This window comes from Notolabrus celidotus, chromosome 1 (genome assembly GCF_009762535.1).
Source record: "Notolabrus celidotus isolate fNotCel1 chromosome 1, fNotCel1.pri, whole genome shotgun sequence".
NCBI lineage: Eukaryota > Metazoa > Chordata > Actinopteri > Labriformes > Labridae > Notolabrus > Notolabrus celidotus.
Window position 1 is genome coordinate 16280062 of NC_048272.1, and position 24803 is coordinate 16304864.

At 40.7% G+C, this 24803-nt stretch overlaps 1 long non-coding RNA gene across 1 annotated transcript; it reads left to right on the plus strand.

Moving 5' to 3' along the window:
* The first annotated feature begins 3969 nt into the window (after window positions 1–3969).
* On the plus strand, window positions 3970–14010 carry LOC117814241. The gene is made up of 3 exons (XR_004631539.1): window positions 3970–4093; window positions 12429–12557; window positions 12652–14010. It is a non-coding gene; the product is annotated as an uncharacterized LOC117814241 (long non-coding RNA).
* The last annotated feature ends 10793 nt before the right edge of the window (window positions 14011–24803 follow it).

Below are 24803 nucleotides of genomic sequence, written 5' to 3' on the forward strand. Positions count from 1 at the left end.
GGTGGAAGACCGTACTTTGGCCAATCAAAGCCGGTTAGTGCAACAGCTGCTCTACCTCAGCCTGAAATATGTGCCCACCAGCGCGGAATATGTGCGTCATCGCAACAGGACAAGGGAACGAGCATGCGCAGAACGACCGGAATTAATTTAAAGCGGAATGAACGTAAACATGATCGAGGAATTATTCAATTCGGATTTAAAATCAGAATAAACCAGCCAACTACATTGGATTTAAGTTTAATTCAGAATGGGTACGGTTACATGATGTTTTTTAATTCTGAATTAATAATTCCAAATTAAATCATTCGGAATTAATGTTTTCTCCTTCCTGTTTACATGGAAATAGTAATTTCTGAATTGAGGTTTACATGGAAAACACGTTTAATCGTTTTTATTCAATTCCTCTTAACGTCTGGGGGTTGGGAAGGGTTCTGATTGGACAGGGGCGGGCGTGACGTATTTACGTCTACCGGAAGAAAACAGACTCCAGTTCTGCTTTGTTTATTTGCGGTTACAGCATGGAAGATCACACGATAAGTTCAAATTTCGCTTTGATTTTGACTATAGTTTTTAAAAAGCAGCTCGACACAAATATACTGCTTCACTTCCGTCAGCTGAGGAGGAGAAGACAGATAGAGGACCGGAGAAGGGAGGCGGAAGACCGTACTTTGGCGAATCAAAGTCGGTTAGTGCAACGGCTGCTCTACCTCAGCCAGTTGTTGTGTGCCTTTGCTTTGTTGTACTCCTGCTTCAACAGTTTCCATTTGTTTTTTACCTGGGTGGCGTCTCTGTCAGGGAAACCTCCCTCGATGAACTTGGACAATACAGCTCTAAAAAGGTCCACATTTTTATGCTTCCATCCATCAACTCTTTTCATAATATCCAATCCTTCTAAGGCTCCAATTAAATAAATAGTCTCGGCTCGAGTCCAACGCTTGCTTCAGGAGGCCATCCTGAAATATGTGCCCGCCAGCGCGGAATATGTGCGTCATCGCGACAGGACAAGGGAACGAGCATGTGCAGAACGACCAGAAATAATTTAAAGCGGAATGAACGTATACATGATCAAGGAATTATTCAATTCAGATTTAAAATCAGAATAAACCAGACACTTACATCACATTTAAGTTTAATTCGGAATTATCATTTTCATTCGGGATTAGGTGTTTACATGGTCATTTTTAATCTTTTTAAAGAGGATTTGATATTAATTCGGAATTAAAGAGGAATTAAAAGTCTCATGTAAACGTAGCCAATTGATTAGAATTCCACTGCTGTATGTTCTTTACCTTTGGCTTCAGGTGCCAGCATTTTCTTTCTATTAATGCGTTAATAGTGTAGGAATGACCACATGATGTAAACCCAGAAACAGTCATCATTAATCTTCCCGTATTCTGCACCCAGCTGCCTTCCTTTACTCAGAGCACAGCAAGAATTTCAAGTTGTGAGAGCACGTCCAACATGGATGGTCTACATATCTTGAAATCATCTGGAATTCATGTGAGGAGGGGCCTTTAGGGACAATTACTAATCCTGAGACTGTGGCCATTGATAATTATTTTTTTCTTGTATTTCTTTGTCCAAGCCTTTCTCAACTCAACTCATTTTATTTTAAAGCACCTTTCATACATTTAAGCATGCAGCCCAAAGTGCTTCACAGAATAACAGAGACAGAAAATAGTAGCAATAGGTAAAAAGATACAAGGCTAAAACAAGGTAGATAGTAATATGAAATACTTAAAAATAAAAATGAAACAAAATCATTACAATAAAATAAGATCAGATAAATACCAGTAAAGTAAAAAAGCAAATAAATTAAATTAAAATGAAATATGATAAAATAAAATAAAATAAAAATGATTGGTTAAAGAGAAATTATGCCAAATTAAAAAGTACTTTTTTGTTTACTTTTAAAGACAACTTTTTCAAACTAATCACTAGAATATAAGATTATTTTGAAAGACATCAAAGGGTTGCCTTGTTTTGCCACAAATGTGTTTATTTCTAAGGTTATATTTTAGCCTTTTAATGCCTTTATTCAAACAATATAATAGTGGATACTTGGAAGAAAGGATGGGGAAAGGGCAGGATGTAAACTAGGGTGGGCTCTTCCAGGACTATACATTCCGTACATGGGGTGCATGATAAACCATTGATATTATTGGGCCATCGTTGGCCTAGCGGTCTTAGCGTGTGCCCCATATACGAAGGCTATAGTCCTCGTCGCAGATTCGACTCCCAGCCTCGACCATTTGCTGCATGTCTTCCCCCCACTCTCTGCTCCCCATATGTCCTGATGGCCTGTCTCTCTTCGAATAAAGGCGAAAATACCCCAATATATTGAAAGAAAAACAAAAATAAAACAATAGAATTATTTGATTTTTCCCAAACAACCGAAACTTATTCTGAACGCACATTTATATATACTTAAAATCAACTTTTAAGCTTATATGATAAAGTTGTTGGTAGTTTATTTACAGTCAGCTGTTCAAATAAACAACATCACTAATTTAGAGTGCATTTCTGCCCTACCCCCCTCCTCAATGAATTATTCCAATGTGACACATTGTTTTTAAATATCCCTTTAAAGCCTCTTAAAGGATTGGAAGTGATGGAGAACTCTCCACAGGACCAATGATGAATCTGATCCCACCAATTGTTGTGATAAGCGATGAAGAGTGTGCCAGATCGCTCCATTATTGATCAGCCCCGTCTTGCCAATTGGCTTCTTATCCAATTTGCAACCACAAAACAAAATACAATCAATGATGAAGCCCTTCTTTGCCAACAGATGGAATAAATGACTGAACATTCATGTGATATAAAAATAAGTTATGACAGTCAGATAAAAAGGAATGAACTCTTTCTTGGACCTATCATGCTGTGGTGCTGGAATAAATAGAAACAATACAAAACCAGGCATGTGCAGATATAACCTCAGAGGTTTCAATTCTTTGTTGCTTTTATTTGCAGCAGATTGTAGTAGCTGAAAACTGAAGACAAGAGCTGCTAAAAATAGCTGGAAACCCACAAACAAGGCTGCAATAAATAGAAACATCCTTTATCTACACCCACTTCAGAGCACTTTATCACCAATTCAGCCGTTGGAATATTTTCTGAAAGTACTCTAAACATTGCTGAGTACCTGTCGAATAATTAACGTTATGTTGTTCCAGCACCGCTCTGGTTTTACAGGTGTAGAAATTATAGGTGAAAAAAGCTTGTTTAACTGTAACACAGTGTACTCTGCTAACTATCCGTTAAATGCCTGCGCATGTTTCCCTCCTGAGTGCTTTGGAGTATTTTTGGTTAAATGTCAGTGTCGGTGCCAACGAGCCTATAGGTGCACTGTTGCAGAACGGACAGAAATAGAAACAAAGGTCAATGTGGCATAAAATTGACATCAGATTGCTTAATGTGGGAACAGTAATTAGATGACCTTTCTGAGCTGAAGCTCCAGCTACGGAAAATGAAGCACACAATGAGGGTAAAGTTTCTCAGAAACAGAGTCAGACCTTTTTAAAACAGCAGTGAGGTGATATTAACTCTTACTGTTATTTTAGGAACACGTATATTTTACATTTCCCTGTGTTCATTCATTGCACTTATGTGTTGCATGTTGCATTTGCCACTTGTCCTTATTTCTGGTCACAAAACATGCTCTCTCATAATGGCTGACCTGTTTGTGCATGCCCTGTGAGCTTGTACAGCTGCACAGGAGCGCAGCAGATAAACGACAGGCTTTTAAAAAGCTCACTCGATCTGGTTTCATGTCCTGCGGCCCTTTATGAGAAATAGTGCATTACAAAGAGGGCATGGAACACACCTGGCTGCTAAACATGCACGGTTGGATACCCTTACGTTAATTTATGCAGTTTTTAGCACTTTTTGAAGTTGTGTTTCATGCCAACCTTTGATTTTTATTTTTCTTTAAGTTAGATTTTTGGGCATTTTCGCCTTTGACGGATAAGACAGCCAGAGAGGGAGAGGAAATGTGGGGAGAAGAGAGCAGGGGGAGACATGCAGCAAATGTTCGAGGCTTGGAACCTAACCTGCAACCACTGCGACAAGGACTACAGCCTGCCTATATGAGGTACGCACTCATACCGCTAGGCCAACCGCGCCCCCCACCTTTGATTATTTTAATGTTGCACGATAGCGTGGTGTGTCTTTTTGGCAGCCTTTGGATGTCTCTGTAGGAAATGTGACTTTACCATGGTGCATAAATGATACAACTAAACAAATTTGAGTATTTACTCTTGGATGCTGATGGACAGTAGGTGTAAGTACCAACCAACCAACCAACCAATCAATCAATCAATCTTTATTTGTATAGCAACAACAAATGTTATCTCAAGGCCCTTTTACAAACATAGCAGGTCTAGACCACTCTATGTCAAATTATGAACAGAGAACCAACATCAAGACAGGGTAAGACTCAGTCTTACCCCACCTTAATCCACCATGAGTATTGCACCTTGCAGTATTTAGCAAGTTACAGCGACGAGGAAAAACGTCATTTTATCAGGCAGAAACCTTGAGCAGAACCAGACTCATGTTACACAGCCATGTGCCTCGACCGAGTTGGGTCTGTAAAGAGGGATAGAGGAGAATAAGAGACAGAGGGAGCGGTGATAGCGATGAGACGAGTAGTCGTAGCTGTTGCCACTCGAGTCCATCAAGACCGTATCAGCTGGAGTCTGAGCGTCCACAGCAGGAGGATGTCGACAGCAGCTCAGAGGAACCTACAAGACATTGGAGCTCAGGGATGCCAGAAAGGTCTATGGTTAGTAACTTTCAATGGGACTGGTAGAGCATATATTCTTGTGGTACATGTAAAGATTTAGAGGATATAATTTCAGTCAGGGAACTTTTCCTGCATTAAACCAGCTGCCTCACTAGGTCACATGATTTGAGCAGACATTGAGGAGGACAGGGAAATTTTAAGTGCTTGCCACGTTTAGCTGACTCAGAATAGCATTAGTATTCATCTGAAGTCATGTCCTCATTGTCCTGACAAATGTAAGTCAGTTTTATGATTTGTATTAATTGTCACAGCCAACAATGTGGCGCTTATTAGCTTTAAAAACACTTGTAACTTAATCACGCTAACATTGGTACATTTAGCTGGGTCAGTAACCCTGCCTTGTCAACATACACAGGGCGTACAGTGTCAATTACCCACTGGACAAGTCAAAGTCACTGCCAACATCTGTTAAGAGAATTTAAATATCAGCATCTAATAAATGCTTTCCAGCCACATTCAAAACGTTGTTTCCCACGAGCAGTGAAGGGAGCAGGAGTTAAAGCATCACTAAAAAGACTAACTTGACTCTGTCTTTGTGTAATATTTAGACTTTATGCCAAGACAGCCCTGTCTCAGTTGGTCCAGCCCAGCAGAAACAAATCAGCTCAGACCTCCCACTGGGGTTTGGTCAACTTTAAGGCATGAACATTTCACAACGCTATTCATCAAGAGCATAAAGTTTGAATATTAAAGCCGTGTTTCTATGCTGACAGCAAACACAGCCAAAAAAGGCTCTCTGCTCATAGAGGTCAGTTTAGTTTGTGTTTGTAGGTGTGTGTACAAAATTAGTGGCAGCCTCAGTAGAAAGTCTATAAAAATCATAAAGCCCACACGCCTTTCACAATAACCCTTTAAAACCTTCCTACTTTGGCTCTGCAAACAGAACATTGTGAAACGTTACACAACAGAACCAAATTCATACATTATAGCAACAAAAATAGATTTCAGCCAACAAAGCCGAGATCATTCCTCCTTTCAAATCTATTTCGTCCTCTAGAGACTGAAGCAAAGGAGCAGCAGAAACTGGGGTACTGTTCTAGTTGTGAAAGTTTCTTTGTTATTTTTAACACAACATCCACTGCATTTAATTTCCACAAATTTGCTAAATATGGCTGCTAGCTACTTACGAAGACAGCCCCTCTGATCATGTTTGTGTGAAGCCTTAACCAAACATCAATTTGAGTTACACTGGATGAAATGCCACCTTTCTATTTCAGTCAAGTGTCTACTCCTCGATGAACAGATGTTCTTTGCTTTCAAAGAGCTTACATGAGCAGCCTATAGAAACCTTTCTATGTTACATGGTGTTCTGGTTTATACAAATATATTAGAACATTTAATGTAGGCTCTATATTCAAGTGTACTTGTGCATTGTTAGGTATATTAGTACAGGTAGTCACAAATGCCCTGAATTCTGCTTCCATCATCAAACTAAGAAACAACCTACATTGACTTAAAATTAACTACCTCACTTTGGGTTCTCTGTGTTCCAATAACACAAGAAATAAGTTTATAATGTTGTTATGTTATATGCTAGGTCATATCATCATAACTTTGACCATTTTGGCTATGTACTGATCACACACCACACCGAAAGCTTTCCTCTAGACACACAGCAGTGTGTCCGACCCCGCCGCATGTTATTTCTCTTTCTGTATGTGTCTGATCTTAAATAGAATTCACCAGTAGCACGTTAAACATTAATATTACATTAACACAAGAGGTGATCCGTATGTGGACAAGACTTTTTAATGACGTACTATTTCTTAACAGTCTAAAAGTAAGAGTCCAGAATGAGGTCTGCAGCCAAAGGCTGCACATAACTGTAAAACAGCAGTATGAGAAAGTACATATTTAACATGACACATCACATCTCAAATACATTAACAGGAGGAACACACAGGAGGACCACTCTCTCTCTCTCTGATCCCCTGCAGAGCATGTGTGAGGCGCAGGTGATCAAGCGCAAGAGATGGAGAGTGACGTCTAGTTCATTGATCGTTGGAGGAGATCTTTTCCTGTTTAAAAACTGAAAATGTAAAAATGGTTGGGAGGTATACTTGGGCAGCCTGCTCTGGGGTCTCATTTATAAAAGATTGCATAGAATCCCTACTAAAAGAGGACGTACTCCGAAAACCCGGAAATGGCGTGCAGCAAAAATAATTCAGATTTATAAAACTGTCTGCATGCAAACTTAACGCAATGTTCCATTTATAAATCCCAAACCACCTGGAGATATGCGCACGTAGTTCAGCCTCGTATTCAGCCCTTTTCACACCCACATTCAACCATATACGGTCAATGCAAAGAGCTTTATGAATGAACATGCATACATATGAGCCGAAAGATCAGAGGTTCTCACGGTGAATCTAGGCAACAACAGAGAGGCAGACGGAGGAAATAAGGTTTCTGACACACAAACCGTGGTCCTCATGAATGAAGCAGAGGTCAGAGAGCACGCATTGTTTGTCTCTTACAGCAGGAGGGACACAAAAGAAATACAAATAAAAAATAAAATATGGAGTGACTCCACGTCGCTGCAGCATTCATGTATCCGTCACCAGTGCCAGAGCATCCATCAATCATCATTACGCACAGGTCTCACTGCAGTGTTTCATGTTTACAAGACACACTTTTATTTCACATTACAGAGAGCTCACGTCCTTCAGAGATCTCCTCTCTGATATTATCTGACAGAAGTTTGATCCGTGGATATAAGTTTAAATGTGCTGGTTTCATCACGGACAGCTTGGCCTGCGCTTTGACTGATTATGATGATATGTAAGATAATAACTGTGAGAACTGGGCATGGCACTGTATATTGAATGGACGTAGTATCCATGACGTCACCCATCGCTAACAATTTGATAACTTCAAATATACAGAGTTTTTAAAAAATTCACCCTTCGTACAGTGTGTGCCGATAGAGAAATGAGCTATTCAGACCTTGAACCAGACTGTAAACATGTTTATTATTGCTGCAACGATCGTATTTTTTGAATGTATGTGGTCTTCAGTGTTTCTACAGCCAGCCTCAAGTGGACGCTCGATGTACTGCAGTGTTTAGCACTTCAGCATGGGCTTTAAGACCGGAGGTTGCCTCTTGGTTTGAAACAATGGGTCACCAGTTAACCTAGCCCACAGCTAATACAAGAAAAAGGCTAACATTAACATTCAACCACTTTGACTTTTCTTAACTTTGGCAAGGGACCCATTGATGCTAACAATAACATAAAATAGGCGTCTATACCTAGCTTGATATCAATCATGTTGTTGCCCTTGAATCTTTGCTACATTTTTTCTTTTAAGTTGCTGACCATAAAGAAGTGAACAGTTTGATAACCAATGTTCGTATGGTTGACACCCACTAAAAGAAGTGCATTGTTTGATAAAAAAAGATATATCCAGCACAAGGAAATCCCAATTTTCTCAGTCTTATGATCTAGTAAACCTATATCTAAGAGATAATTTACAACAAACAGAGCTTTTTAAAGACATTACCATTGATTATGTAGAAAAATGTAATTGCTTTCCCTCAACGCTGTTATGATTTGTGGGTTAAGCAACGCATTAATTTGCTGCATTTTGCGTAGCTTTATTGATTTAACTATTTAAAACAGACAACTGCAATTCAGTGGAATACACGGACACGGACAATCCTCATCCTGCTTTCCCTATTTCTTCTTCATATGTCATACAGAGATAATAGGACCTTCCTCACACAAGTAACATACCACAGAATACTGAACATGGAGGCACATAACGTCTCAATGTGGCGTAGAAAGCTGGTCCTGTGAGTCTTCTACACAACCAATTTGCCAGAGGAGAGGTGGCCCGGTTTGACCAAACATGCGTTGTGATCATCACAGTAAAGGCCAGAAGATGTAGAGCCATGCATGGAAATTAGCCCTCATTACTTTGTGTTCTCATTCAGGACGATTCTCCCCGCTCCTCTGCTCCTGCTCTCACTTCATTTATCTCTCTCTGTTGCTCTGTCTGTTTTCTTTGGAGAAAATAAAAATGGGTCATATTTTTCCTTCTTATTACTCCTCCTCCTCCTCTACTGTGGCTTATATACGGTATAAATAGAAATAAAGGGGTGAATTAATGCAGCGCTGTTGGATGTATGGATGGCAGCAAAGGGTTGGTCATTAACTTGCACGAGCTTATCCAGAGCAACTGGTGTATTCTTCATGGAGACACTTGAGACGTATCTCTCCTCTCACAGTGCATCTTATCCACCATTGTGTTCTCCTTTTTTTCTCCACACAAGCTGCATCTCACGGCTGCTTTTCTCCCCTCTACGTCTTTATCTAACATTTCAGGGGTTTCAGCTTGGACTACCTGCCGCCACAGCTCAATAGTTCTGTCAGGTTCACCTTTTAAATGTGGGAAGATGTCAGAGCCTCCCTCTGCTCACACACACACACAAAGATAAGATACAAACAAACTGTAGGCTACAGAATATAACAAGAGTGGAAATACAGGACAACTAGCAGTACAAAACTATAACAACACACATGATAGCAATGATACAATACATCATAGCCAGGCTGATACTAAGGTTTTAGCCTGATATAAAAAATCTAATTCAGATTAAATCAGCTGATATTCATGAAGGTGTCCTCATTAAATCTAAAAGATGTAGAAGGGAAGTTAAAAATAAACCAGTCTGTGCTCTCTGCTGAATAAATACATAACAATGCTTACTTTTTTTTCTAAATTAGCACCCACATATTTATTTCATTCTGATAGTATTTGTCTACAGCATATACCGTAAAAACAAAACCTGCAATAGTTAAATCCTGACTGAAATATCTGCACGACTCCTTTTTTTTCGTCTATGAGATTTAGCTACGCAATATTTCTACAATGCATACAGTTATGAGGTGCATAATTTTGTGCAGGAAAACTGTTATTCTTACAGTGATGCCAATGTAACTAAAGAGAGGAAACATGTTTTTCAGTCGCAGCACCAATGATACTCATTCATTATTTGTAGGAAATCTTAGGTATTGAATATTCTGGTGTTGGAGACAGGATATCCAATCGGTAGTTTTGGATCATGGTTTCAGTATAATACCACAAACTGAGCATATTTCAATCAAATACCGTATAAAACATGGACACAGTTTCAGTGATGTCACCCGCTGGTTCCTGAAGAAACCTTCTTTCTAATCCCAACTTGGTTGAGGCAAGTGGCTGTCTAACGTGAGTCTGGTTCTGCCCGAGGTTTCTGCCTGTTAAAGGAAGTTTGTCCTTGCCGCTGTAACTTGCTAAATGCTGCAAAGTGCTCTGCCCATGGTGGATTAAGATGAGATCAGACTGAGTCCTGCTTATACCTGTCTTGATGTTGGGTCTTTGTTAATAATATCACATAGTGTACGGTCTAGACCTGCTCTGTTTGTAAAAGCATCTTGAGATAACGCTATATAAAGATTGATTGATTAATTGATTGATTGATTGATTGATTGATTGATTGATTGATTGATTGAAGAGGCGTCACCAAAATTTGAAATGCTTACTCAGCCTAACTCTTGGTCGAAATAGATAGGTAAAGAAGAGGAGCTGAGCAGAGGTGCAGCGACAATGCGCCAAACTGTCAGTCAACTTGGCCATATCCATAACTTTACTCATAGCTTTCATGTAATCAAAATGGATGAGCAAAAAAATAACTTTCACCCCCTGTACTGTGTGAACAAATAAAGAAAATACAAATTCTGACCAAAACCGTATTCTGTAAACATGTTTGATTCTGCTAACCCTAAGAGACATTATAATATGGGAGGTAATCATTGACTGTGTAAAACGTAAACGTAGTCTCTGTGACGTCAACCATTGGTTTCCAAAGCAGAGTTGAGGTGGGCTTTTATCCCCCTCTCTAACAGCTACAGTGTGCCTGCCTGCCTGCCTGTCAAGTCAGCCATGACTCTAGTCATGCAAAACTCAGTCTTAACATCTTCAAAACTAATGAGTAAAAATGAATATTACCTGGCATACATGTCTGAAGGTTATAAAGTCATCCAGGTCATGGTAAATCAAAGCTTGATCTGAAAGGTAACTGGACTTTGTAGTAATTCTTGAAGACTTTCCCCCTCTAATCCCAAAGGTTTCTTCAGTTCTGACCAGACTGGTGGATGGATCTAGAAAGTTAAAGCCTCTAAGGGTCCTTAGTAATAGTTGTCATTAGCAATAGTTCAGATGTCTGCAAAAATCCAATATTGTGCATCCCTAATAAGATTCATCTAACGGTACAGTTAAGGGTTATTTTGTATAAACCATCAAGCAGACCTGGTATGATGTCTTACCTGGTAGCTCACGTTGACTTTTTGTTTGACAAGAAGGTAAATTTAACAAATTTTTGTGTTTTGCATCAGCATACTAAAGTGGTACGATTCAATCAATTTAAGTTATTTGGTTTGTTAATTCGTCTGACACAGAAAGTGTTCATGCTCATTGTGTTGTCACTATTTTGACAGAGTACATGGTTTCCAAACTGCAGGACATTTTTATTATTTTGTATTAAAATGATTGAAATCTGTTCATGGAGCACTAGAGAAGCCTTATGGTGATTTTCTGACTTGTACGTCAAATAATTGATAAATACGATTAAGAAAGAGGGACAACACATTGGCAAACATTTGACACTAGCTGTTGTATTCTATCAAGGAAGCTGTTCAGATTTCTAGGCATCCAGATGCTAATTTAGGTCAATATTGCCAACAGCCCTGTGAATCTGCTGCTCTTGCTTTTTCCAGATTTCTTGCGGATTAAACGGAAACATCTGGTTCAAAGGGCTGTGTCAAAATAATCAAAACAATCATCTGAAACACCGACACATTCTTGTTGATATGCAGATTACATGAATATTTTGTTTGTATTGGCACTGAGGCATGAACATGTTCACATCTGTCTGCACCAATACACTACCTTTAAAACAGTCAGCATGTCGCTGAGTGAATGACCTCCGTTTTTTCTCTGAGAACCAGATGCTGTGGAAGGATTAGGCGATTAGAAAGACAACGCTGTGAGATTGGCCAGCAGGCCTCATCAGATAAAACATGTTTAGAGCAAACAAAAGCCCAGCTCTGCTGTGTCGGAACATCAGCAGACCACTTTGATCTCCTACAAGAATCCCCCTCACATCTTCAGCTGCCTGTCTCATTTCTCAGGACTGCCCCGGCTATTCTCAGATTAATTACTTGACAACCCCTCTGAGGGCTCAAAGGCTCTGCAGGCCCTGCAGGTTTCAACATTTAGCAAACCTCTGACATGGTGCACATATTGTTGCCTCTCTGCTCCGATGAACAATGCATACGTTTTCAGTTATGTAACAAGATGCAGTCAGCTGGCGCTAATGAGATTGAAAGCCTTCAAAATATTTTCACATTTTTGCAGAATTTTCACCTGATTTTCTTCTTATTTTGTCCCTCCGTTGTGTTTCCCTCACACACTCAGTGATGACGGTCAGAGTAGTCCTCTCTCGTGTTGTAGAGTCTGCCGTTTGCGAGGGGCAAAGCCATGATTAGATTTGTTTGTGAAGGACAAATTTAAAAAAAGTGAGTCGATTCAATAAAGAGTGTTTGCACAGTGGGTGTAAACTTGTTATTCAATTTGGCAGCACCAGGTAAACTGATGGACAGCACTGGATGGAATCCACCCAGCCTCCGCTGAATAACATCCATTATCGTCTGCAGCCTACTGTAAATTACCCCTCAGGAGACCAGGGCTGAATTCACACAGTTACCATGTAATTTTCTTCAGCCCATCCTAACAAAATTACACACAAATAGACCAATAACTATGTGCCTTAGTGTTTATGCATGTTTGTGTTTGTCCTGCAGCTTGCCGTAGGAGGAAATTAGGCAGTTCTTTGAGCAGAGCCTGATTTACAGTGGAGAGAGGGAATAAGACACATGGGAAATCTAGTCGACTGAACTCATCAACAGGAGTGACTGGCGGCTAAGAAACTGCAAATTGTTTCACTACAGCTCTGCAATAATGCTCTTAGCACATCAGCCTCACATTATGTTTATGGAAGTCATTTAATGTTTGCATATTTCATTCAAAAAGGCTCCGACAGAGAAACCAGGATGCATAATTCATCACAATGCAGCTTCAGTTAGATTTACTGCAGCCATTATCAAGAAAAAAAAGACTTATGAGGTCATTTTCTGCTGATTCATGATAAACCCTGCACATATAGCTTGATTGTAAAACCGTCAAAATTGACCTGATGCTTTCTTTATGTGAACCAAACAGACATTTGTTGTAAACATCCTATTTTTGGGATCCGTTTGGTGGCTTAGATGTGTCGAACACAAATGCTGACTGAGCCTTTTCTGGCTGAGATCAAGACCGTCTGTGTACTGCATTATTTAAGTGTAAGTGCCTTCTCTCACTCAAAATATTTTTTGATTTCAGACACTGGAGAATATTAAGAATGCTGTTTCATTTTTCAAAACTTTTGACGCTTCACTAGTCGTGCACTTGGAGATGAGAAGCAAAGAGCCTTTTTAAGCCTTCAGTTTCCTGCGATTTTTGTTTCTTGTTAAGTTAAGTCTTTGTGGTTGTCTGTGTCCAGTTGAAGTTTTGCACTGTCTTTTTTGTTTCTGCCTCCTTAGTGCTGTAAAATGTGTGTGTGTGTGTCCTTGTCAACGTTTGGAGGTGCTCAGGCAGACCATAATGATCTGGCAGGAGTCCAAGACACCACCTCACATGAGGAGACGAGGCTCAGCTACTGATCCTATAGATTGGGAGTGGTTGTCTCCTTACTTTATCTCGTCCTTTAACAACCTGAGCTCCTTGAGCTGCGCACCGTGGCACAGTGGGGAAATGTGTTGCTGTTTAACCTCTGTTTGTCCTGAGGTATGGTCCTGAAAACTCAAGTGGAGCTGGTTATGACTGACATTGCACGTCCTGCAACACGACTACTGCCCATGTGCACATCACAACTATGATGGTTAAACAATATATCATTCAGCCCTACCCCTCTAAACTGATATGGAGTCGAATAGAGTCCTTCATTTGATACAGCTTTTTTCTACTTTATTTATTTCAGCCTAACAAGCATGTATTTTAGTCCAACCTCAAAACTTTCTGCGTTGCATCACCCCATGCTTAATTTGCAAATAATCCTCACTCATCCTCACTAAGTTTTAAATGTATTGGTCGTAGCTGCCGCAGTATACACGGCCAACCACACAGCATTAAACCAAAGGTTGCTCCTGGTTTTGGCTGCAGGTTTCCATTCTTCTCAACCCTAGGTTGTTTGTGAGTATTGATACACAGCATTAAATGAGAATCACAGAACTTTATTATCATCACAAGGCCGTGGTCATTTGTCTTTGACTCTCTACACTGTGATTGGACAACTGATTGCAGATACATAGCACCCTTCTGATCTTCACACCAATGCAACTTCTCTACACAGCATATCAACATATACTCAAACACATTAGCTAGACTATGATTTCTGCCATGCAGAGCGCATAATAACCATCTAAACCATTCACACGCAGCCATACAGTAATGGCTATGCTTTAGGGAGCAGTTGAAGAGCCAGGGCTGGAAGCCTTTGTGATTTGTGTACGACCTGCTATTGTTCCTGAGGATTCAACATACATACATACTCTGTTGTTTTCATTTTACTTCAATAATTAATAGGGGACAGCAGCAAATATGATAAGGACAAGGGATGCCATGATATCAGATTTCAAACTCACAATTATCATGGCCAACTCATGGTTTTCTTCTGTGTAGGATTTAGGGATGGGCATTTCAAGCCAAATACTATTCGATAATCACTGGTATTTATTTGGCGGTTTATTTGTGATTGAGCATTTCTGACAGCAGGTTTGAAATGTCAAGTTGAGACAAGAGCGACTAACACAACATTGTTGTGCTGCAGGATTAGACAGTAAAAGTAAACACTCCATGACAGACTTGTCCCTGTACGGTCCGTTTGTGTGGCAGTTTGTGTTAACCAGTACCGGGGACGGAGGTGCTGCTAGTAGCTGGCACAGGCAGTGTCTGTCTCAACCTTCATGTCTGTGTTTCTGTGACACAGCAGCATGGCATGTATATTCACATTTTACAGCCATGCTCAGTCTCTGCAATTTGCTCAATTTCTGAATCTCACACCACTACACACGTATTTCCAGCGACTGTCGCTGATGTCTTTCTTCTTCTTTTGTTATTTAGGCAGTTAACATTCTTCTATTCCTGTTAGCTACTTAACGAGGTTAGCAAACAGCTTCAAGACACTCTATAGCCACCGTCTGGCAGGATTATGTTTTACAACCAGGCACTATTGAAAACGCTGAAAAATTGTACTTTTAAAATGATATTATATTTATTAACTCTTCGATTTTTAATAAGTGCACGAATATTCGAGCGTTCGAAATTCATGACCCATCCCTAGTAGGATTCTGCTGTACCACGTTGTTGTCCACCAACACCCCCTCTTTTTTTTAGGAAATCCAAAAAAACTCCCAAACTGCAGAGGAAACTTTTTTTGGGTGTAGATAGAATACCTCACTCTCATCTCTCATCTATGTGCTAAAGTATAAGCATACACCGTGGTAAAGACTAGCTAGATAGCTGGTTACAGATTCTTCTTCTTCTGCTACTGCAGCTTCTTCTTTGTCTTCTGTATGTTTTATGTTGGCTCACAACCAGCTTTAAGAGCCACTACCCGCCCTCTATACTGAACCAGTTAGTGACACTGTTTGCCTAATTCCAAAAGAATATCATATTTATTTTGTTTTGCTTTTTAATGATTATCGTCAACACCAGTGTATCGCGACAGCCTCAATTAGGACCAGAATCAATAAACAGAACCATCAATTTTACCTCTCATACTGTGAAATTTGATTGATGATGCACTCATCTCTTCTGCGTCAGCCTCTGCTCTCCAGCACATCACAATCCCTCTCATAGTTTGATTTGTGTGATCAGAGAACTTGTTTTTTTCACCAAATATCCTCCTTTTAATGACTTGGCTCTTACCCTTCACTCCTTGTATCTGTTTAAAGTTATTACACCTCCCTCCTTCCTCTCCTCTCTGCTCCTGATGATGACACAGGGTCACCGGAGGTCAGCAAGCCCTGCTCACAAACATAATTGAATTTCTTTTGACCACGACCTGCCATGGTTTAAAGTATTTGGAGTGTGTGGGTCTCTCTCCTTCATTAGTGGGCTCTTCAGTAGAGTTGAACAGGTCAGTGTGACCTTCACATGGCTCTGTTTAGATTAACATCACTCAACAGAGATTGCTGCGTTCCACCTCCTGTTTGGACCTCAGAGTTCATGACATTTAAATAAGCCTGCAATCAAACTCTTGGAAATGTTAATTCAGCGCGTCTTTAAAAAATAATGTTTTAAATCGTTCTTTCAAAGGTGATTAGCTGACAGGAGGAGGATATACAGACGGCACAATCATACCTGGGTATACACATGTTGACACATGAACGCAGCTTCACAGGCGTGTGATAAAGCACTGATAACAGGTACAAGTTCAAGTAAATACTGGACTCATACATCTGCATTGATTGCCTATTGTCAGCCGGAAGTGTATAAACTGACCATATTAGCAAGCGGTCATCGTTAGAAACACAAGAAGCTGCTGTGTGAAACATGCTCAATAACCAAACAGTCTCTTCTCTCTGTTTGTGTCAGTGTCAGTGTCTCTTTAGGGCACATGCACTGCCAAAAAAGCACAAATTATTTTTATCAACTCTTCCTGTTTACTTGGCCCTAGGCTCAATTTCCCGTGCGTTTACTCTCTTGCACTTCTAAGAAGGATCCTAATTTTAGTGTCTTTGTAGTATTACCCAAATCTACCATCGCTGTTTGCGTTCCCTGTCTCTACCTCCCATACTGTAGCTGAAGAGTTGCTTTTGGCAATGTCTGATTGTTTGTAAGGGTTTGGGCTAATCCAATAAGAGGGCCCTGTTTGTAGACAAGACACTGTTAAGTTGTCAGCAAGCCATGCTGCTTAAGAAATAAGAAAGCCTTCAGATGCTTGAGTGAGTCAGCAGTACACGCGCTGAATAGAGCCCACAGAAAATTTGTATTGCATTAATTAGACTTTCTGATGGCTCCAGTTTAGCAGAATTAGACATTAAGAAAAAACTCAAATGAGTGTGCAGTAACCGTTCCTCTGACCATGAAATGTCCTTTTTAAATAATTAAATTAAATTTGATTTCGCTTGAGCCACTCCTTCAGATATATAGACTCACCTGCAGCTCTACCTGTTTGAATCTTTTCTTTTTGGGCAGTCCCTAGATGGAAAAAAATATCTTAAAGTGCACTGTAACTTGAAGTAACTATTTTTTAGCAATATATTATTGTTTTTTTTTAACAACAGGGTAGAGTAATAAACAGATAGCACACTAAACTAGTTTTGTACATGTAACAACTGAAAACGACAGAAATAAATAACAAAATAAATAATTTAGAGCAAAAAAACAAAACAAATAAGGGAAATTAAAGGAAATAAACAAATAAGGTGAATCAGAAGTATTTTGCACATACAACTATGAAATAGTAACCATGAGAAGAAAGAGAAAAATGAATTAATACACACAAAGAAAACATGACCTTGAAGGTTCTCAGTCATCCAGGTCATGGTAATTCAAATCTGGATCTGTAAGGCAACTGGCCGGGTAGAAACCTCGACCCCTCATACCTGACCGACCTCCTCAAACTCCACTCCCCATCTCGACACCTCAGATCATCAGATGCCAATCTCCTGTCCCCTATCCCTCCACACATCCGCAACTCTGACTCACTCCAATCATTTAAAAAACACCTAAAGACCTTCCTGTTTAAAAAAGCCTACAACACATAACCTCTACTCCTGCCCCACCTCTCTTTGTTCTATTTGCTTTATTTTTTTATTTATTTTTCTGTAAACCAGACTGGGGAAGAGCTAGAAAATATAAGCCTCTAACAGTCGCTGGTGTGTTCAGGTAGTCATAAAGGGTCCTAAGCAGGGTCATTATCCTGGTTTTAAGAAAACACAAACAAAAAAAAACAAACCCCCAAAAAAACAAAAACAAAACCCTGATGACCAGTTTCCCACTTTTTATAGGCACTCAACTTTATATTTCTATCTATCAATTTTTTGTTTTCCAAGTTATTTTCTGTCATTGATCATTTAGATTTTTGAATGTGTAACTGAGCCTTCTGTTTATTGGAAAACAGCTGTCATGCCAGCAGGCTCCTCTTCCCCAGTATGACGGCCCTTGCCTGTCACGATAGTAGTAGATTCCTATTTTTTTACATTGCAGTGATGCACAATATGCTCAGTTCTTCCAACATATATTACAGAAGTAGTTAGCAATCATTTGAAATTTTTCAATCTCATTTAAGTTCATACACCTGCACATTTTCATGAAGGTGCCATAGTGCCATACAAAAGAGTTCTTGTTATAGTGTATAAATTTTGAGTTAACGTCAAGTTCTCTTTCTATTATGTGCTGGTGACTGATAGATGAATGCAGTAGACCAGTTCCTCAGAGTGGTTAGCACACATCCTGAAGTAAACACATTTCTTTGCCGTCATCTGTCTGACAGGTACACGTTCCCACCTGTCTGTTGTTCTAAGAAAGTGATATATCGACCGCCGTCTCTCTGTCATCCCTCTCTTTCTTTTTCTCTCGAGAGATAATTCCTTTCTTCCGGACCAACATGACTGCACAAGGAAGTCATCTAAAAAAACAACATTTTTTCTGGCTTTAATAATTCATATCTAAATCACAATCAGATAAGTGAGTCAGCAGAAGAAGTATATTGAGTTACATTGAGGCAGGCAGCACGCTTATAATGATTTTGAAATAATTTCTGAGTCATTGCTTTTGCATCTGTAGATTTGGATAAAAGCTAATGCATGCATTATGACATAAAGTAACCCTAAATCAAAGTCAGTGTTGTCAGACACGACGTTACATTGCTCAAAAATGTAAAACAGCAAACTACTCAAATATCCACTTTGGCTCTTTGCCGGCCTTCGTTTCCTCTTAATCAAAATACCGCTGAGATTTGGCAGAGTGTTGGCTACCATCAGCTGGTTTGGTTGTGTGCAGAATAAGTTTGTGTCTCGCTCAGAGGACTCACATAAAGCTGTTATGTGTAAGTATGAGTGGAGAGTTTGTGTTTAGTGTCCAGGCTGTGACATTTAAACCTGCTCACAGAAAATGATACCTCACTTTACCTCTGTATGAGGAACTTTAAGTCTACAGGTGAGTGTATGCTAGAGTGATGAAATCCTCCATGGTAGCAGCTGCAGTGATGATGGGATGTTGTTTCATAGCAGCAGCATTGAAGCATTGACAGCCTAAATAAATCACCTTAAAGCTCCTGTGGGGAACCTTCTGTGTCCATTTTGGTGCCCCCTTGGAACAAAGTGGAACCTCTTCAATATTTGTTGATGCAGAAGTCAATTTTTTCTGAAAAGAAAAAGTCATCATATTTCCTTTTCACAGAGTTTTGTATCACTCACTATGGATGCTGTGGATAAAGAATTAAAAAAAACTTGTATTTTTCAGTGTACTGTAATCTGACACCTACTCTCCTGCATTGGTTGCAGGGATTACAAATTATAATATAGGAATTGTCATACTTGTGCTCACTGATTCCATCTACTGTTTAAGGTCATAAACGTTGTCACAGGTAATTTAAGTCTCTTTCATAACCAGTCAAAAACTCCTTACAGGAGCTTTAAATCAAAAACTGTGCTGTATGTGAGTTGCAGAAAGTCATAACCTGATTACAGTATTTGATAGCTCTTGGTATAATCATACGGCTTGAATATCACTTGTTCATCAAGTTTGGCACGTATATCAGTTGCATTGTTAGTTGTTCAGTCACATCAAACAGAGGACTGAAGTGGGTTTCCTTAAGAAGATGTTAAATGGACTGTGTTTAAATGGCGTTTTCTCTAGTCCTCTGACCACTCAAAGTGCTTTTTCATACATGTCACATCCACTCATTCACACCACATTCACACACTTATGGCAGAGGCTGCTATGTAAAACGCCCATCAGTATAAACTAACCCCATTCACACACTGATGGCACAGCCACCGGGGGCAGTTCGGGGTTAAGTGTCTTGCCCAACAGCAACACTCCGCCATGTGGACCGCCAGACCAGAGATCGAACCTCCAACCTTCTAATTAAGACACGATCGACTCTACCACTGAGCCACAGCGGGCCAAAAGAAAAGCTCTTTGTACTCTAACAACAAAGTCAATTTATCAATGAATCAATGTATTTTAATTCAATACAGTGCCGAATCAAAACATCAGTTGTCTGGGACACTTAAGGAAAAAGTGAACACATCATGAGCAAACACTTGGTGGCAATGAAGAGCAGAACCAGATCCCTTGATTCATAAAAAGATCAATTATAAATATTTGCTAAGTTTACTAAATCAATCAATCAATCTTTCTTAAAGTGCCAAATCATAACAAGCGTTATCTCAAGACGCTTTTACAAACATACCAGGTCTAGACCGTACTCTATGTTAAATTATTAACAAAGACCCAACATCAAGACAGGGTAAGACTCAGTCTGATCTCATATTAATCCACCATGAGCAGAGCACTTGCAGTATTTAGCAAGTTACAGCGGCAGGGAAAAACTTCCTTTTAACCGGCAGAAACCTCGAGCAGAACCAGACTCATATTATTCAGCGTTCTGCTGAGACCGAGTTGGGGTTGGAAAGAGGGATAGAGGAGAATGAAGAGAGAGAGAGAGAGAGAGAGAGAGAGAGTGATGAGATGAGTATTAGTAGTAGTTGTTGCCGCTGGTGTCCAGCACGTCCGTATCAGCTGGAGTCTGGAACGTCTACAGCAGGAGGATGTTAGTTGATATTCTCAGTACTACAAGTAAAAACTGTCAAACTGGGTGTATTTGGAAATTAAATAATAAGGGAAACACAATGGCGCAGTGATATCTGCTCCATCCGCAAGAATGTTTGATTTTTTCAGAACACCAAATTATCACAAAATTGATTTCATGACACACTACTTATAGACGGAGGAAAATGTAAGAATAGGATGTTCTGTCACTCACTCTGTCCGACACCATACAGTGACAAGACTTCAGAAAGCCATATAGGAATTATCAATAATCTATAGGAATAATCAAACTGCATGGATTCTTGTTTGTTGCTGTAGGTCAAAAGATCATCACAGGAGCTTTAAGACGATATCCTTTGTTACATTTTTATGTGAAAATCTAATTCATCTACCAACGAGCAACCACTTAGCAACAGTGCACAAGAAAAACATACTTTTTCATCCTGATAAGCAGAAACCTCGAGCTGGACTGGACTTACTGTTAGATGGCCATCTGTTGCCACAACTGTCTCTAATGAAATATGTACTTCTTTTAAGCACAAATGCCATATTCATTTAGTTTATGGTCTAAGCGAGGTCTCAGCTGAATGTTCATGTGATTAAGAAAAACAAGAGACATACAGTACATCTAAGAAAAGCATATCTTGATGTTTTAATAATCCAGTAGACAACCAGCCTTGGTGTCCACAGCACCAAATTAAGTTAACCATTTACTAGTCACCATCCATCCCAGTGACAGCAGTGACAACCAATCCCTGCAGAGTTAATGAGTAACGAGCAGTGACATTTGGAGGGCAGGGCTCTCATTTACAGTGTAGATCAGTACTGCATTTACATGTTGTACATCAGCTGGTGTTTTAAAGCAGAACTACATGAATTGGTGTTAATTTGAAGGACTGTGGGTGGGTACAGTATCCCCAGTGATCACAATCATCCATTATTATTGTAAACAATTCATTTTTGTTCTAAATAACATTTTGTTCTATTTTCTTCAAGGTTGCTTTTCACACCATTAAAAGAAATCTCCCTGTGCAAACATTCACCAATAGAAATGATCAGCAGGATTTCCCACCCATGTACATTCAGCCAATCAGATTTCTCATTAGAAGCTCAAGCTACACATAGTATCTACTTAGAGCAGCGATGAGCATTCAGGACATAACTGAACCGAATAAATGTTTCATTCCGTAAATGCACAGGCTCTCTCCTTGTGGATGTTCTAATTTACTTGCTGCATGCCTGTTGTTGTTACAAACAATCTGCCGACTCTGGTATGAGTACTAATGAACGATGAGACAGAAACGTATCCCTACATGCTGCTCAGTGAGGAAATTTATTGCCAAGCTTCAAGGTATTGGTTCTTTGTCAAGGTAATTGTGCCTCGACAAAACCGGTTTTGTTTGAGACATTGGTAATAAATTTATTCACTGGAGCTGAGCGTGCACTTGTATTTTTCCTCCTCCTCCTTTTTGTTCAAATCTATTCTGTGCATCAGTGCCACCATGACTAAAACCAAGATTAATTGCTTTCATATCTCTGGTGTGAGATCACAACCGCTGGGACACACATAGAAACACGCACACAATGTCTTCATACTGCACACACGGTACATTGTGTACTAAATCAAAATGAATCTGCATGGATCAGAATGAGGCTGTCTAATTGACAGTGAGGCTTCAGCGCCGTGCTGACGGCACTCACTGTGCATGTTCTCTCAGCTGTAACCAAACATTTCTTCACTCTTAAAGCGGATGAGAAGAAGAAATGTAAAACATAAAGCACCGTGCTGTGTTTTGTTAGCTGCAGAAACACATAGAGGGAAAACTGGCAAGTGTGCATCTGTGCATGAACCAGCAGTCATTGATGCACTCTGTAGCTGATTTCCTCATGTTGCGTCTTTGTACTCATCACGTCCGTCCATCTGCATACAGATGGTGTTGATAGAGCTTGTCCATCCCTTGAAGGAAGCAGGGGCTTTATTTGCATGTGACATTAAAGTAGGGGAGCGAGCGCTGCGGCTTATTACAAAGCCGGCAGGAGGAAAAGCTGATGCATAATGCACCTCTGTGGACAGAAAACATCAGAGCGGTGAGGCCATCGCTTGCTCACGCTTCTAACAGCATCAATTTCACTTCCACAGTCACCTCTACATCTGATGGCCACGATGAGAAGAGAAACGAGGGGAGGGAGGGGAGAGAGAGATGTAGAAGAAATCACCCTAGTGCTGGAATATGCAATTAGTTTGGCAGCTATAGTGAATGACCAACATCATGTGAGCGAGAGAGAGTGAGTGTTTTTTTAAATCTGTAAGTGGGAGAGATTGAGATCAGGACACACTGAAAAAAAAACACACTGAGAGAGGGAAGGAGGTAGAGAGCAAGTGTGCAGCTCTGAGGCGTTCCATCATCCACCAAACTCCTGCAGCTTCCCTCATCCCTCCCTCCCTCCTCCCTTCTCCTCCTAGAGAGAGAGAGAGAGGAAGAGCAAAAAGAGAGAGAGAGGGAGAAAACAGAAAGAGAAAGAGAGAGAGAGTCACGCTTACAAGCCAGCGGAGAAGAGACGTCAAGAGGAGGATCTACAGAGGGAGAGAAAAAAATCCTTCTCTCTCTCTCCTGCTGCCTCTCTTCGTGCATCCTACGGGCAGCGAGGAGCAAAGAAGAGGAGCGAGGAGGATCCGTCCATCTGTCCGTCCGTCCGGCTGGCATATTTTTCTACCCTGCTCCCTTCCTTTCCCCGCGATTTTTCTGAGGCTGTACGACGGTGGGTGGAGCGCAGGGAGAGCCGCCGAGAGCTCAATCGGTGACATCGCTCCGCAGCAACAGCAGCAGCAGCCGCTGAAGAAGAGGAGCCGGGATGCTTAACAACCTGACCGACACAGAGGAGGGGGACGGGGGAGCGCAGAGCCAGGGTGAGTGATGGGATGTGTCATGCAGTCACACACACATGCACAAACACACACACACACACACACACACACACACACACACACACACACACACACACACACACACACACACATGAGCAGATACAGGAATATTCACATGATTATGCAAGACACACATACAGTACACACTCCCACGCAAGCACATTATTATTAGAGCATATAACACAACATGCATGATTAAGGTGTACACACGCAACCTGATGAGAGTGAGCAGCCATTGGAAGGAGGAGGAATGTGTGTGTGCATGTGTGTGAGTGTGTGTGTGTGTGTGCGAGTATTACAGCATCGTACGATGGTCGGCCTGCTTGCCTCCTCTGCTGCTGCTCTTACTGCAAGGCTGTTGTGACAGGAATAGTAATAGGCTCACTTCATACGATGGATGGAGAGTGTAGGGGCATTACAGCTCTGTCCAGCACACACACACACACATGCATGCACACACACACTAATATAAAATTGAACGTACATTCTTGCAGAATTCAGAGTGTTTTCTGGTGCATGGTAACATAAATACTCCCACCACATATGGCACTCTTTGGACAGCCAGTATGGGCATGTGTACACACACACACACACACACACACACACACACACACACACACACACACACACACACACACACACACACACACACAATTGCACACACCAACACACATGCACACAAGCACGGATACCAAGCTACCATTGCTGCTAATCCCATCGCCCCCAGCTGTCAAAATCAGCCCTCCATCCAATCCCCAGCGCTCAGCCTGGTCCTCAGTCTCTGCAGGCGTTCAGGAGAAAAACCTGTAGGTTGCTGGTTTGTGCAGAGCGGTGTTGAGAGAGCTCTTACAGCCGCTGTTCAGCAGTGTGCACAAACCTTCTCAGGGCCCAGAGGGGAATTGAACCTTTCCTTTTAAGTGCTCGCGACAAGAGATGCACATTTTGGAGCAGTATTAAACCATAAACGCTTCTAAAATCCCTGGTTACTTTTGATCTGGCGTCCATTTTCATACCCTGATTCTGAAGCTGGAACCAGGCTGTATTTCTTTCTACCACTCTGCTATTTTCAGTGAAGGATTTTATCTCTGCACACATCCCTCCCTCAAGGCCAAACTCTCTCCCTCATTGCCCTCCTTTTCCTCCCCTTATGCTCCCTACATTTGTCTCTGCTTACCCCCCCCCCCCCCCCCCACTCTTTCATGC